The sequence below is a fragment of the Lampetra planeri genome, chromosome 38 (assembly GCF_965212315.1).
Source record: "Lampetra planeri chromosome 38, kcLamPlan1.2.h2, whole genome shotgun sequence".
In the NCBI taxonomy this organism is placed as follows: domain Eukaryota; kingdom Metazoa; phylum Chordata; class Hyperoartia; order Petromyzontiformes; family Petromyzontidae; genus Lampetra; species Lampetra planeri.
The window spans coordinates 2,283,905-2,296,863 of record NC_136144.1 but is presented as its reverse complement, the minus strand read 5'-3'; positions in this window follow the sequence as shown (position 1 = coordinate 2,296,863).

Below are 12,959 nucleotides of genomic sequence, written 5' to 3'. Positions count from 1 at the left end.
CAACGATCAACGACCACCACCATCTCTACTGTGCGGTGGACCGGCCACCACACAGCAGCGCGCGTCGGAGGAGTGAGCGGATGACTCTCCCCATGCGGGTCAGGCCCCCTGGCTTCCTCTTCTCCTGCATCACCATCACCTGATCCTCTACCCTTTTTTTCTCCTTCTCCTCCACCACCATCTCTTCCACCACGATCTCCTCCACCAGGGTGTCCTCCTGCACCACCAGCTGCTCCACCAGGGTCTCCTCCTCCTGCACCACCAGCTCCTCCACCAGAGTCTCCTCCTCCTGCACCACCAGCTCCACCAGGGTCTCCTCCTCCTGCACCACCAGCTCCTCCACCAGAGTCTCCTCCTCCTGCACCACCAGCTCCTCCACCATGGTCTCCTCCTCCTGCACCACCAGCTCCTCCACCAGGGTCTCCTCTTCCTGCACCAGGGTCTCCTGCACCACCAGCTCCTCCACCAGGGTCTCCTCCTCCTGCACCACCAGCTCTTCCACCAGGGTCTCCTCCTCCTGCACCACCAGCTCCTCCACCAGGGTCTCTTCCTCCTGCACCACCAGCTCCTCCACCAGGGTCTCCTCTTCCTCCACAACCTTCAGCTTCCATTCAGAGGCCTGGGCAAGCGAGGAGAATGGGGGCAGCGCCGGCTCCGCTCTGTGAAGAGATGCGCACGACATCGTTCCAACTTCTGCTACAAAAGAGACTGCAGCCATCCCCTCCTCCACCATCGGGGGTATGGGGGAGGGCTGGCGATGTCACAGTGGATGAAGGGCTACATGGCAAAGATATGGCTACTTCATTAGTTGTCCTCACCCAGGAAGTAATTATAAAAATATATCCGTATATAACCGAATGTACACGTGGGATTTGAACTCTCCGTGTATTAGATTGTGGGCGGCAGGGCTGGAACTCACAGCCAAAGAGGGACCTGAGTTTGATGCCCATACTTGGGCCACTTTCTCCATGTGGAATATGGAGTTGTTATTTGCCTTGGCCCCACACCTCTCTATGGACTGCCTTGAACATTGGACAAGCATAAAGTGGGTTACCGTCGTTCAGCAGCTCCAAAGCACTGTACACGGCCAGGAGTAGCAGTGGTGGTGGCATTGCTGGTGGTGCTGGTGACTGCGGTCCGGAGCCACCTGTGATCCAGCGCCTGCACTGGCGTCTTACGACAATCCGGATACCATCTGTTGAGAGACGCGTGGGAGATACACGCGCCGCATGTGGTGAGAGAAGCGTGGTGAGAGCTTTGAAGTTCCTTCCCTTCTCCGAAGAGGTCCAGGAATGCACGGCAGCAGCGGAAGTAGCAGGAGCAGTGGCAATCCTCTGATGCCCAGTAGCTTAAAAATGCCCCGAGCTTCGCATTGGCCAGCAGCATCTTGCACGGACCTCCCCCTCATCCACAGAGGGCGATCTTGACACCGGTGGTACTGCACATCATCAGGTCCACTCAGCTCCACATTTTCCTGGCGATCGGTGGAGAGTGATCGCCGATCAATTGGAGAGGGGGGGATCCTCATGGGGAGAGGGTGGTGGGGGGTTCTTACCGCAGACAGGAGCTGACGAATTCCACAAACGCTGGGTCGTGGCTTTTGAGCACCCTGTCAAGTGGTAAGCTCCCCGGTACCCTTTTCTTGCCTGGGCAGAACATCTTCCCTCGACGGTCTGCGGGAGCCATGCACAGCGTGACAGATGCAGTCACCAACCACCATGCCGCCTACTTACCCACTTACCAACTCATCTATCAACCCACTCACCCACCCACCCACTCTTCCACCTACACAATCACTCACTCACCTACCCATCTACCCAATCACTGACCCACCCACCCACCCGCTTACCCACTGACCAATTCGCCCACTTACCCTACAACCTACTCACCTACTCACCCACATACCCACCCAATTGCCCACACACACCTATTTACCCACCCACTCACCCAAGGAATTTAAAATACAAAGAGGCCATTCCCTCCCCCCCCCCAAAAATGACAACAGCCGCAGGCCTCTCCTTAAAACTGAATCCGGTCCGTCGCTCGCACCACCCTTTAACTCACCAAAGAACTGCCTTCTGTCGGGAACTGCATTCACCATGTATCTTGGAGGCATTCCCAGAATCTGCACATGGTTGAGACAAAGACAAAGATCACCCGTGTAACCTCGGTTGACTGTAGGGGCAAGTGCTGTTAGTATGGCGTAGCAACAGCAGCAGCGCTTGTTGAGGGCCAGCATTATGGCACACTGCACTAGGTACTCATTTAAGGCTGAGGCTAACTAAGGGAGGCCCAGGACAGGTTCAGATATACATCACTAGTGTGTGCCATGAGCTGGGATCAAACTCAGTTTATAGCGCAGCATGCTAACCGCTACACTACCGCTCCCCTCACACGTACAAGACGGACACGTGTACACACATACACAACATACGACGGCCGCTATTCGCCAGATCACTAAGTGGCCACCCCCCCTCCTGCCACCCCCAAAACCCACGACTCCAAGGAAAGAGAGGGGGATCACGAGCGGATGGACGCCCAGTGGGAAATACCTCAATGCAGCGCGGGAGGTGATCTTCGTCACTTTCGGACTGGAATAATTACCTGCCCGTTGCCAACTCCTCCACCGTGCAACCCAGCGCCCAAATGTCTACTCCACAGGTCAAGCTGTAGCCCAGGTACAGCTCCGGAGCCGTGTATTCCAGGGTCCCACCAACATCCATAGCTGCACACCAATCACAAGAACAACACATGTGTGTTTGTGTACTCATTGTTTATTAAACAGCATCTTCATCACACACATAAACAGTCACATGTACAGACACTCAGATACTCACACATAGACACAATCAGACAAACACTTACACACAGATACTCGCACACAGACACAGAGACGCCCATACACAAAGACACCCACATAGACACCTACACGCAGACGCTCACACACCCAGGTGAGGTCACTCACGTTGACTTTCCACAAAAAAGCTCGTGCCAAAGTCCGTGACCCTCACAGTGCTGGTCACGGTGTCCTTGACGAGAACATTTTCCTGCAGAAGGGGCAGAATGAATTCAAACTCAGAGGTTATGCCGATAACATTCAGCCAGCAGTTGAACGATTACGTACCACCACCTACACTCAACAGGGGAACTAAACGAGGTGTAGTGCCGTTGACGAGCGTCGGTCAAGTGCAACATTCGGTGTTTGTTGACAGCTATTACTGGGGGTTGCCCCTTTCAATTGCGTCTAAAATAGAGATTTGAGTTGAGACTCATGTTCAAAGCACTCTGAGGCACCATCGAAGTAAAGGAGGGCAGCCCTATTGACAACTGATCGTGGTTCCTCTGACAGGAGAGCCGCATGGAGCTCACAGCTGCAAGAGTGCCCTTTAACGGGTTACGGACCAAAAGCTCCACATGAGAGCTCGCGGATTCCATGACGCTATCCACTACGCGTTTGTCTTCTGAAGTTTTCCGTTCACAGTGTGGAAGCCAACAACGGGCAAGCTGTCGGGTCAAAATACATGTTTGGCACACTTAGGAAATCGTTTTTCTTTTCTCCAGTTTCTGTCTCCGAAGGACTGGGGTAACGCTGTGATCAACGTTGCCGGTTTTGTCTATGGTGAGTCCCCAATACCGACATGACTCTACACTACAGTTTAATTCATACCGCATTATTTTCACCAGGGGTACTATGACCTGCCTCCTTCAAATTAGATAGAAAGAGCGAACGCATCGACCTTGTGACGAACGTGGCCGGTTTTCTCCGTGGAACGATTCCCTAATAATGATACACCTCTGCAACAAAGTCATACTGAACGCTGTGTCCACTCACTGGCTTGATGTCCGCGTGAACTATGTTCCTGGAATAGATGTGGCACAGGAACATGAGGATTCCCCTGGTATAGCTTTTCACCATTGCCATGTCCAACCGGAACCCCAATTCTCTCATCATATTGTAGTAGAGTTCACGACTCTTGGACGCCGGAGTTGGAGGCACACGGGTTTATTACACACAGCACGGTTGTGGCATACAACTCTAGAGGGGGTGTCGGCCCCCTCACCCGGCTAGCTGGGGATACACGCGCTAGCTACTTTCTAGCCTGCCTCCTAGTCCTCCTCTAACGGGCTAGGGGAGGCTATCTGGCCCGACACTGGTAACTCGGGCCCGGTACCCTGAGTCCGAGACCAGCGCTGACAAGAGCACTGGCTCTGGATCTCGGGACCACGCCGCTGGCTCGGTCCTGTTCGGCCCTGATAAGGACGGCGAACCAGGGGAGTCCAGGGCTCTAGCTAAGACGTCTTCAGTCTTCACTGGTTAGCTTAACAAGACTCCCGAGCCCTCCGATACATCCCCTTTTATACCCAACCCGGGGGATCATAACTCCGAATCAGCCCCCCCGGGGTGCCTGGCGCGGACGTCGTAGAGAGCACCTCCCCGTGCACTCACGTAGCCCCGCCCACTGTGTTTGTTTGCCATAAGCTGCCATGTGTAGTGGTGGTATTGACGTGCGCCGACTGTGACAGTGATGGATCACGGGGCGGCGCGGGGTGCGGGGTTGGGCACGCGTTGTGGGCGTGGTGTGGACGCGCGCGCCGGGAGTGACAGATGACGGGGCGGCGCGGCGTGAGTGGTGAGGCACGATGAGATGTGGGAAAAGAGGATCGTAGCCAGCGCCCGGCGATTGGTCGAATAAGTGGGTGCTCGCAGCGACGTCCGCAGGTGGGGTATAAATGGGGACGCGCGAGAGCACTCGGGGAGAGTTACCCAGTTGAAGACCCGAAGACGGAGCTGAAGACCTAGTGCCACGAGACCCCTAGTCCCGCCGTCCTTGTGGGGACCGGGGCCCTGTGTGGCTCGGAGGCGAGGCTGTGGGACCCGGGGTCCGACGCCCCCGTGGGTCGGGCTGGGGACCCACAGTCGAGACGGATACCCCGGGCAGGGAGTGTCCCGAGTAGCTCAGTGGGGGATGTTGGTCATCCGAGTAGCTCAGTGGCGTTAGTCGCCGAGTAGCTAAGTGGGTGTTTGTCACCCGAGATACTAAGTGGATGTTGGTCATCCGAGTAGCTCAGTGGGCGTTAGTCGCCAAGTAGCTAAGTGGGTGTTTGTCACCCGAGATACAAAGTGGGTGTTTGTCACCCGAGATACAAAGTAGGTGTTAGTCACCTGTGAACGAGTTTGATAAAATAAAGAGTGTGTTACCCGTGAAGTCGTCTCCCGCCGAGTTACTACATTACAACTGGCGTCAGAAGTAAACCTGTCTTCAAGAAGTATGGACACAAGGAAGACTACCCGTACCCACGAGCGAGGTCGGGATGACGACGGCGTACCGGGGACACCGACCTCGGGAGTAGAGGACGAGGAGTTGCCGCCGATGCAGCACTTCGCGGTGATGGCCGACGCTCCGCTTGCCTCCGACACCAGCCTCCAGGACGCGCACTCCCGGTTGGCGGAGTTGCTACTCGCCGCCGCCGCTGTCTTGGCCGACATCTCCGTTCCGGCGAGCGGAAAAAACGGCTGCGGGGGTCGTGGAGGAAGCGACGTTGGAGGATTCCCGCCAAAAGGCGCTTCGCGCCAAAAGTCTGGAAGTTGCCGCCGTTTTTGGGGGGCCGCCACCGATTGGCGGGAAAGACGGACGCCACGTGGCCGGACACCTCCGCGCAGCGCAGCCCACGTCATCAGCGCGCGCCGGAGCCCTCCATTTTGCGCCTGACAACCGAGCCGACATTTTACACAACTCCAGCGGAGCGCGGGAAAATCTCTCCGACGTCGACGACGATCGGGTCCTCCAGCAAAGATTGCCCGCGCTGTCGGCGTTCAAGGCGGATGGGGGCGACTGGGGAGCCTTCCAACGAAGGTTCCTCGCTCATCAGGAGATGTCGGGGTGGTCCGACACCACTGCCCTGCGTGCGTTGCCAGCGATGCTTGACGACGACGCGCTTGCAGCCTTCACATCTGCTGCAAGGTCGTCCCGCTCTACGCTCCAGGCCGCACTACACCTGATGGCGAAGGTGTTCGGGCCGCCCTCCACGTGTCGCCACCAGTTCTACGATCGGCGGAAGGTGGCTGGGGAAACGACGCTAGCCTACCGCACGGCACTACTCGCCTTGGCGGACGCAGCTTTTCCCCGCATGGATAAGGAGGGGAAGGACGCCATGGTGACGGAGCAGCTGCTGGTGTTGGCCCACGAGTTGGGGGTCCCCATCAACGTGGCAGACGAGATGGATATCTGCTCCCTGGCGATCGCCACGAGCATTCACGCGTACGAGGTCCTCAAACGCAAGCCGGGGGTCGTCTGCAAATGGGCGGGGAACGCGGCACTGGCCGCCACGATCGCCGGACCTCAGCCAGCTGCGGTGCAGGAGCAGGCCTTCGCTGCATCGCGTCCGGGGGAGTGGAGAACGGGAGGTCGTTCGCCCACACGTTCGCCCCGCAAGCTGGAGCAACCGAAACCTACGACGTCCGTCGTCTGCTACAACTGCGGCCTTCGGTGTCACGTCGCAGCCGGGTGCCGGGCCCCGCGTCAGCGCGCCACAGGACCACGTCGGGACGACGACCAGGGCCACAAGTCATCCCAACAAAACCCGGCAAGTCGCGGCACCTCACACGTTCGGTCCACAAACACGGCACATTCGGGTCGCCGCTTCGCGGTGGGGGGTTCGCGGCTGGGTGCCGGGGGTTCAATTCGGCGAGGGGGGTCCGTACGCGGCCCGCAAGCAGTCGAGTGGTCCGAATTGGCCCACAGGATCGTGGCTGCGTCGGCCGGGTCGTCCGTGGTAACGGGGTTCATTGACGGGGTCGAGGTCCGGGTGCTTGTTGACACGGGTGCGTCGGCCACCATCATCTCGGACCTTATTTATAACATTCTTCCCGTCCAAAGTAGACCCCTTCTGCCAGTAGACGTGCCATTTTATGCGGCGAATGGGGGATCCCTGGGGATCATCGGCCAGATTCGGGCGACTATTTGCATTGGTGACATTAAATTAGCGGGCCCTATTTTTGTATCATCATCGCTGGCCGTTCCCTGTTTGCTAGGTACGGACTTTTTGTCCAAAATGCCCATCAAAATTCTTATAGATCAGGCCTGCATAGAGCTTCCGTCAGGTCGGCGGGTTGCGTTCTTGTCGAGCCCTACCAAAGTGCGCACGGTTTGTGCGACGGTGCAGGCGCTGGCGACTCACACTGTACGGGTGCCCCCGGGATCGCAAATGTTAGTACCCCTTCGGTTCAGGAAGCCACTCGAGGTGGGTGCGGAGGCACAGGGGGTGCTGTTGGGGCCGTCAAACAGAGCCAGTAAGGGCCTCGACTTAGCGGTTGCTCAAACCATGGTGAGGGGGGACAGTGAGCCGTTCGTAATGGTCCTGAATACGGGGTCGCGGCCGGCCGTAATTGCGCAGGGAACGGTGCTGGCTCACGCCGCGCCGCTACCCGTTGAGGAACGGCTCGTGGCTCAAGCAGATTTCACTGTCAAGTCGCATCCTCAAAGTGATGAGGGGACTGAGTGGTTGGACTCGCTGTGTGCGGGTTCTGCTAACTTGTCCGGGGTGCAATTGGGAGCATTGAGGGGTTTGCTCATCGAGTTTGCTGACGTGTTCAGCAAACATAAGTACGATATCGGCTGCACTGACCTGTTGCGCCACCACATAGCTACAGGGGACGCGGCCCCTATTCGTCAGAATCCCTTCCGGCTCAGCCCAGCCGAGAAGGAACATGTGCAATCGGCGGTTAATGATATGTTGGCGGCCGATATCATTTCGCCCTCTTCTAGTCCGTGGGGTGCTCCTATTGTCCTAGTAAAGAAACAGGACGGGTCCTTGCGGTTTTGTGTCGATTTCCGCCGCTTAAACAAAATCTCGATGGCGGATGCGTATCCGCTCCCCAGGATGGATGAGTCGCTGGATGCCTTGGCGGGAGCGCAGTTTTTTTCCACACTCGATCTGCTTTCTGGATTTTGGCAATTGCCACTCGATAACGAGTCTAAACCTAAAACTGCTTTCCGGACACCTGGGGGCCTATTTGAATTCAACCGTTTGCCATTGGGCTTACATTCCGCTCCCGCCACGTTCCAGAGACTCATGGAATTGGTTTTGTCGGGCCTCCAATGGGATACCTGTTTGATTTATCTTGACGATATCATCGTCTTTAGTCGGACTTTCGAGGAGCACCTCCAGCGACTGAGAGCGGTGTTCCTCAGGATGCGTTCCGCTAAGCTTAAATTTAAACCGGCTAAATGTTTTCTGCTTCGGGAATCGGTCAGGTATTTGGGCCATATCGTGAGTCGTTCAGGGATCTCGACGGACCCTGCTAAGACGCATTGCGTCAGCTCATGGCCAACGCCAACCTCGGTCACGGAGGTTCGTAGTTTCATTGGTTTTGCCTCCTATTACCGTCGTTTTGTCAAGCAATTTGCCACCATAGCCAAGCCCCTGCACGCTTTGACGGCTAAGGGTGTGAGGTTTCACTGGGGGGCGGAAGAGGAGGCTGCGTTCTGCTCCCTCCGTGACGCCTTGGTGCAGGCTCCCCCCTTGTGTTACCCCGATTTCACACAACCGTTTTTGCTTGACACGGACGCCAGCAATACGGGTATCGGGGGGGTGCTCTCACAGGTGGTCGGGGGGGTTGAACGGGTGGTCGCCTACGGTAGTAGGGTTCTTTCCCCCGCAGAACAACGCTATTGCGTAACTCGTCGTGAATTGTTAGCCATTGTGTTTTTTAGACAGCAATTCAGGCCGTATCTTTACGGCCGTCATTTTACGGTCCGGACGGACCATGCGGCTCTACAATACGCTATGCGCGTGGCACAGCCATCGGGCCAATTGTCCCGATGGTTGGAGGTCCTTCAAGACTACCAATTCACGACGATTTACCGCAAGGGGTTGCGACACTCAAACGCGGACGCCTTGTCGCGGTTGCCGCCGTGCACGGACTGCACATGTTTGTTGGGATCGGCGCGGTGCAAACCCCCGGTCGCCGGCACCCCGGGAGTTGCGCTCGCCGCCACTGACACCCCGGGAGAGGACGCCCCCACGGGGAGGGATTCGCTGTTGTCGTTGCCCCTCATTGAGTGGGGCCGCCTCCAGATGTCCGACAGCTCCCTACTTACGCTACGTCGGAAAGTTGGCGCTCCCGAAGAAGGGGAGGCGCGGGTCGGTTCCTGGGTGTGCAGACAGGGCCTTTTGATGAGGTGGGACAACATGTCCCGGCGTCACGTGCTCGTTGTGCCTGTTGCTATGCGGGGTAGGGTTGTTCTGGCAGCTCATGAACGGCTCATGCATCTGGGTTTTCACAAAACGCTCGCCCTAATCCAGCGAGACTATTATTGGCCGGGGATGGGTAACGACGTGGCGAATATTCTTAAGGGATGCGTAGGGTGCGCCAAAAGGAAACCGCCACCATTGGCAGCTAATCCACCGCTGCAATCCATTCAGGTTTCGCGTATAAACGTATTGGTAGCGTTGGACATCTTGGGGCCCTTTCCGGCTACACCAAGGGGAAATAGGTTCCTGCTGGTTGGCGTGGAATACTTCACCCGATGGCCTATGGCATGGCCGCTCGCCAACCAGTCGGCTGCGGCGGTGGCGGACGCCTTTGTCCAGGGTTATGTGTTGGACAAGGGCGCCCCCGAACGCTTGCTGACGGATCAAGGGAAGAATTTTTCGAGCGTTTTGTTGCGCGAGGTGTGCGACCTGTTGGGTACAAAGAAAGTGCGTACTTCCCCCTACCACCCGCAGACTGACGGGATGGTTGAGCGTCTGAACAGGACGATTACGTCTATGTTGTGCCAACAGGTCTGCGACGATCAGGTTGATTGGGACTTACAGGTGCCGGGGGTACTCGCGGCCTATCGAATGGCCCCTCATGCGGCGACGGGGTTTTCCCCATTTTTTCTTATGTATGGGCGGGAGGCCGATCCGGCCATGGACGTCCAACTGGGGATTTCCCAGCCACGTGCAAAATCTAAATTGGCAGACCACATCAAATTTAATATCGCCAAATTGACTGAAGCGCGGGAGGCGGCAAGGTTGAATTCGCGGTCGCGGCAAATTGCAAACGAGAAATTGCATGAGCGGAGGGTGCATACGCATGATTGGAAACCAGGCGATAAGGCCTGGCTGCATTGTCCACATGCACCGTTGGCTACGTCCCCCAAGTTGTTGAGACCTTGGAGGGGACCGGTGGAAATTGTGCGGGTTGCACGACCCCAGAGTATACAGATTAAATGGGGGAAACGCCGTTGGTACGTGCACCCCTCCCGACTGAAGCCCTATGCGGCACCGTGTGACCCCGTGCTGTGCCGTGACGACCGGGCGTGTGATGTGACCGTCGACTCGGGGAGGGAGGTGTCGCAGGCTGATCCTCACGTGTCTCCACCTGACCCACCCCCAAGTCCTCGATGCCTGGCCGATGTCTTCCTGAACCGCCGGCACCACCGGACGTTCAACCGCGTCTGGTGCCGTACGACGGACCGGCAAGGCGGACTCGGGCTAGGTCTCAACAATTTTCATGAAGACGTTTTTTGCTCTACACCGAGCTCGCCCGGTGTTCCCCTCTGCCGGGGTAATGTCCCGTTGTAGGGACGCTCGGAAGAGAAAGGGGACACTGCACGAGTCGAAAGAAAAAAAAAAAAAATTTCCATTTATTTTCCTTTTTGCATACACATTGCTATTGTCACTCGCCGGTTTGTATATATTGTTCTATTGTCGCGGTGGCATTGGTTGAGGGTTGCGGATGGTAGTGTTCGCGTCGTGTTGTGTTGTTAGGTTAGTTGTTGTTCTTGTTGTTGTGTTGTGTTACGGGGCACACAGGGGGGTTTGTATATTTTTATAGCAGCCGGGGCGGCTGCGAGCTATGTGGTAGGGGGTGATGTAGTGGTGGTATTGACGTGCGCCGACTGTGACAGTGATGGATCACGGGGCGGCGCGGGGTGCGGGGTTGGGCACGCGTTGTGGGCGTGGTGTGGACGCGCGCGCCGGGAGTGACAGATGACGGGGCGGCGCGGCGTGAGTGGTGAGGCACGATGAGATGTGGGAAAAGAGGATCGTAGCCAGCGCCCGGCGATTGGTCGAATAAGTGGGTGCTCGCAGCGACGTCCGCAGGTGGGGTATAAATGGGGACGCGCGAGAGCACTCGGGGAGAGTTACCCAGTTGAAGACCCGAAGACGGAGCTGAAGACCTAGTGCCACGAGACCCCTAGTCCCGCCGTCCTTGTGGGGACCGGGGCCCTGTGTGGCTCGGAGGCGAGGCTGTGGGACCCGGGGTCCGACGCCCCCGTGGGTCGGGCTGGGGACCCACAGTCGAGACGGATACCCCGGGCAGGGAGTGTCCCGAGTAGCTCAGTGGGGGATGTTGGTCATCCGAGTAGCTCAGTGGCGTTAGTCGCCGAGTAGCTAAGTGGGTGTTTGTCACCCGAGATACTAAGTGGATGTTGGTCATCCGAGTAGCTCAGTGGGCGTTAGTCGCCAAGTAGCTAAGTGGGTGTTTGTCACCCGAGATACAAAGTGGGTGTTTGTCACCCGAGATACAAAGTAGGTGTTAGTCACCTGTGAACGAGTTTGATAAAATAAAGAGTGTGTTACCCGTGAAGTCGTCTCCCGCCGAGTTACTACATTACACATGCATAACGGGCTCTCTCTCTAACACCCCTACAATATCATAAAGGCTCTCCCTGTGAGAGAGACGAAAGCAGAAACAAAACCAACACAGTGTCAGTGTCATCTTAAATGCTGTGCTGATTCTGCTAACGACAATAATATTAATATTGTTTGTGCATGTTCACGACCAATAGTTAGAGTCGTAGTTCAGGTCGTTGGTTTGCCGATAAACCAAATCAGTTGGCTCAGTTACCCACTTGACAAATTGATTTCATTTGCCAGGTGGTAGAGGGTTATCCATGGGGAGAAGATAACAACTCCGCCTGGTAAGGTCGTGGGGTTTGATCCCGAACTTGACGCATGTACATTTGGAGTTTGCATGTTCTCCCTGTGGTCATGTGGATTATTCTGTAGGTCCTCTGGTTTTCCCCTCCACATTTCGAATCAACATGCATTTATAGTATTTGGCTGCTATACATTTCCACGTGATAAGTTACTTTGTTAAGGTATAATTTGTGGGCAGGTCGCTTACAAAAATAACTAATAGGTCAGTGGACTTTCCCAGGAAAATAAAAAAAAAAATTGTTTAGTTAATCAGTTGACCACGCTATTAGTGGGGGGAGTGGGAGATGGAACACGCGGTACATACTTCAACAGCTCCAGGACAAGGCAGTGGTGTCCCCTGAAATCAAAGCTGTTTAGGACTTTGATGACGTTGTAATCTTCATTGCTGGCCTCACTGAAGTTCCAGAGCTATCTGGAGCTCCATCCTCTGCAATGTTTCTTCCTTGGAGCTGTGCAGAGGAAGTCCACAAATTAATAACTTACACTTTCTTAAGAAATACCCAGAAGCAAATACTATTCATAATTAAATATGCTTTCACCAGGTCTGACGGCATTGTGAGCTAAAGTAGCGTTCTCGACTCTCATTGGTACCATACGGGGGGCAGGAGCCGACGTAGGGTGCCCAATAAGATATGAAGGTGAATAGCCATTCAAATCAGATTGGTCATTCGGGAAAACTAAATGCAAACGCGTGTTAAAACAACGCGTTTTCGCTATAACGTGGTTCTTCCACACTTTTGACACAATGCAGAATGTGCACGTTGTAACACGAAACGCGACCATTACAACACGGACCACGCCCATTCTACCAAGATACGCACCCATTATAACACGGAATAAGCCCATCATAACGTGGTTTGTGAGTGTCGACAACAAAATACTTTTTTGAGCTGCACCGTTGAGCGGTATAATACAGTACTCGGAATGATAAAAGTAACATGACAGCATACCCTCAGTTGTTGGTCTCATCATCTCACAGTGTATGCATACATTGTATCTCGCCAAACTTTATTGTTACATTATTT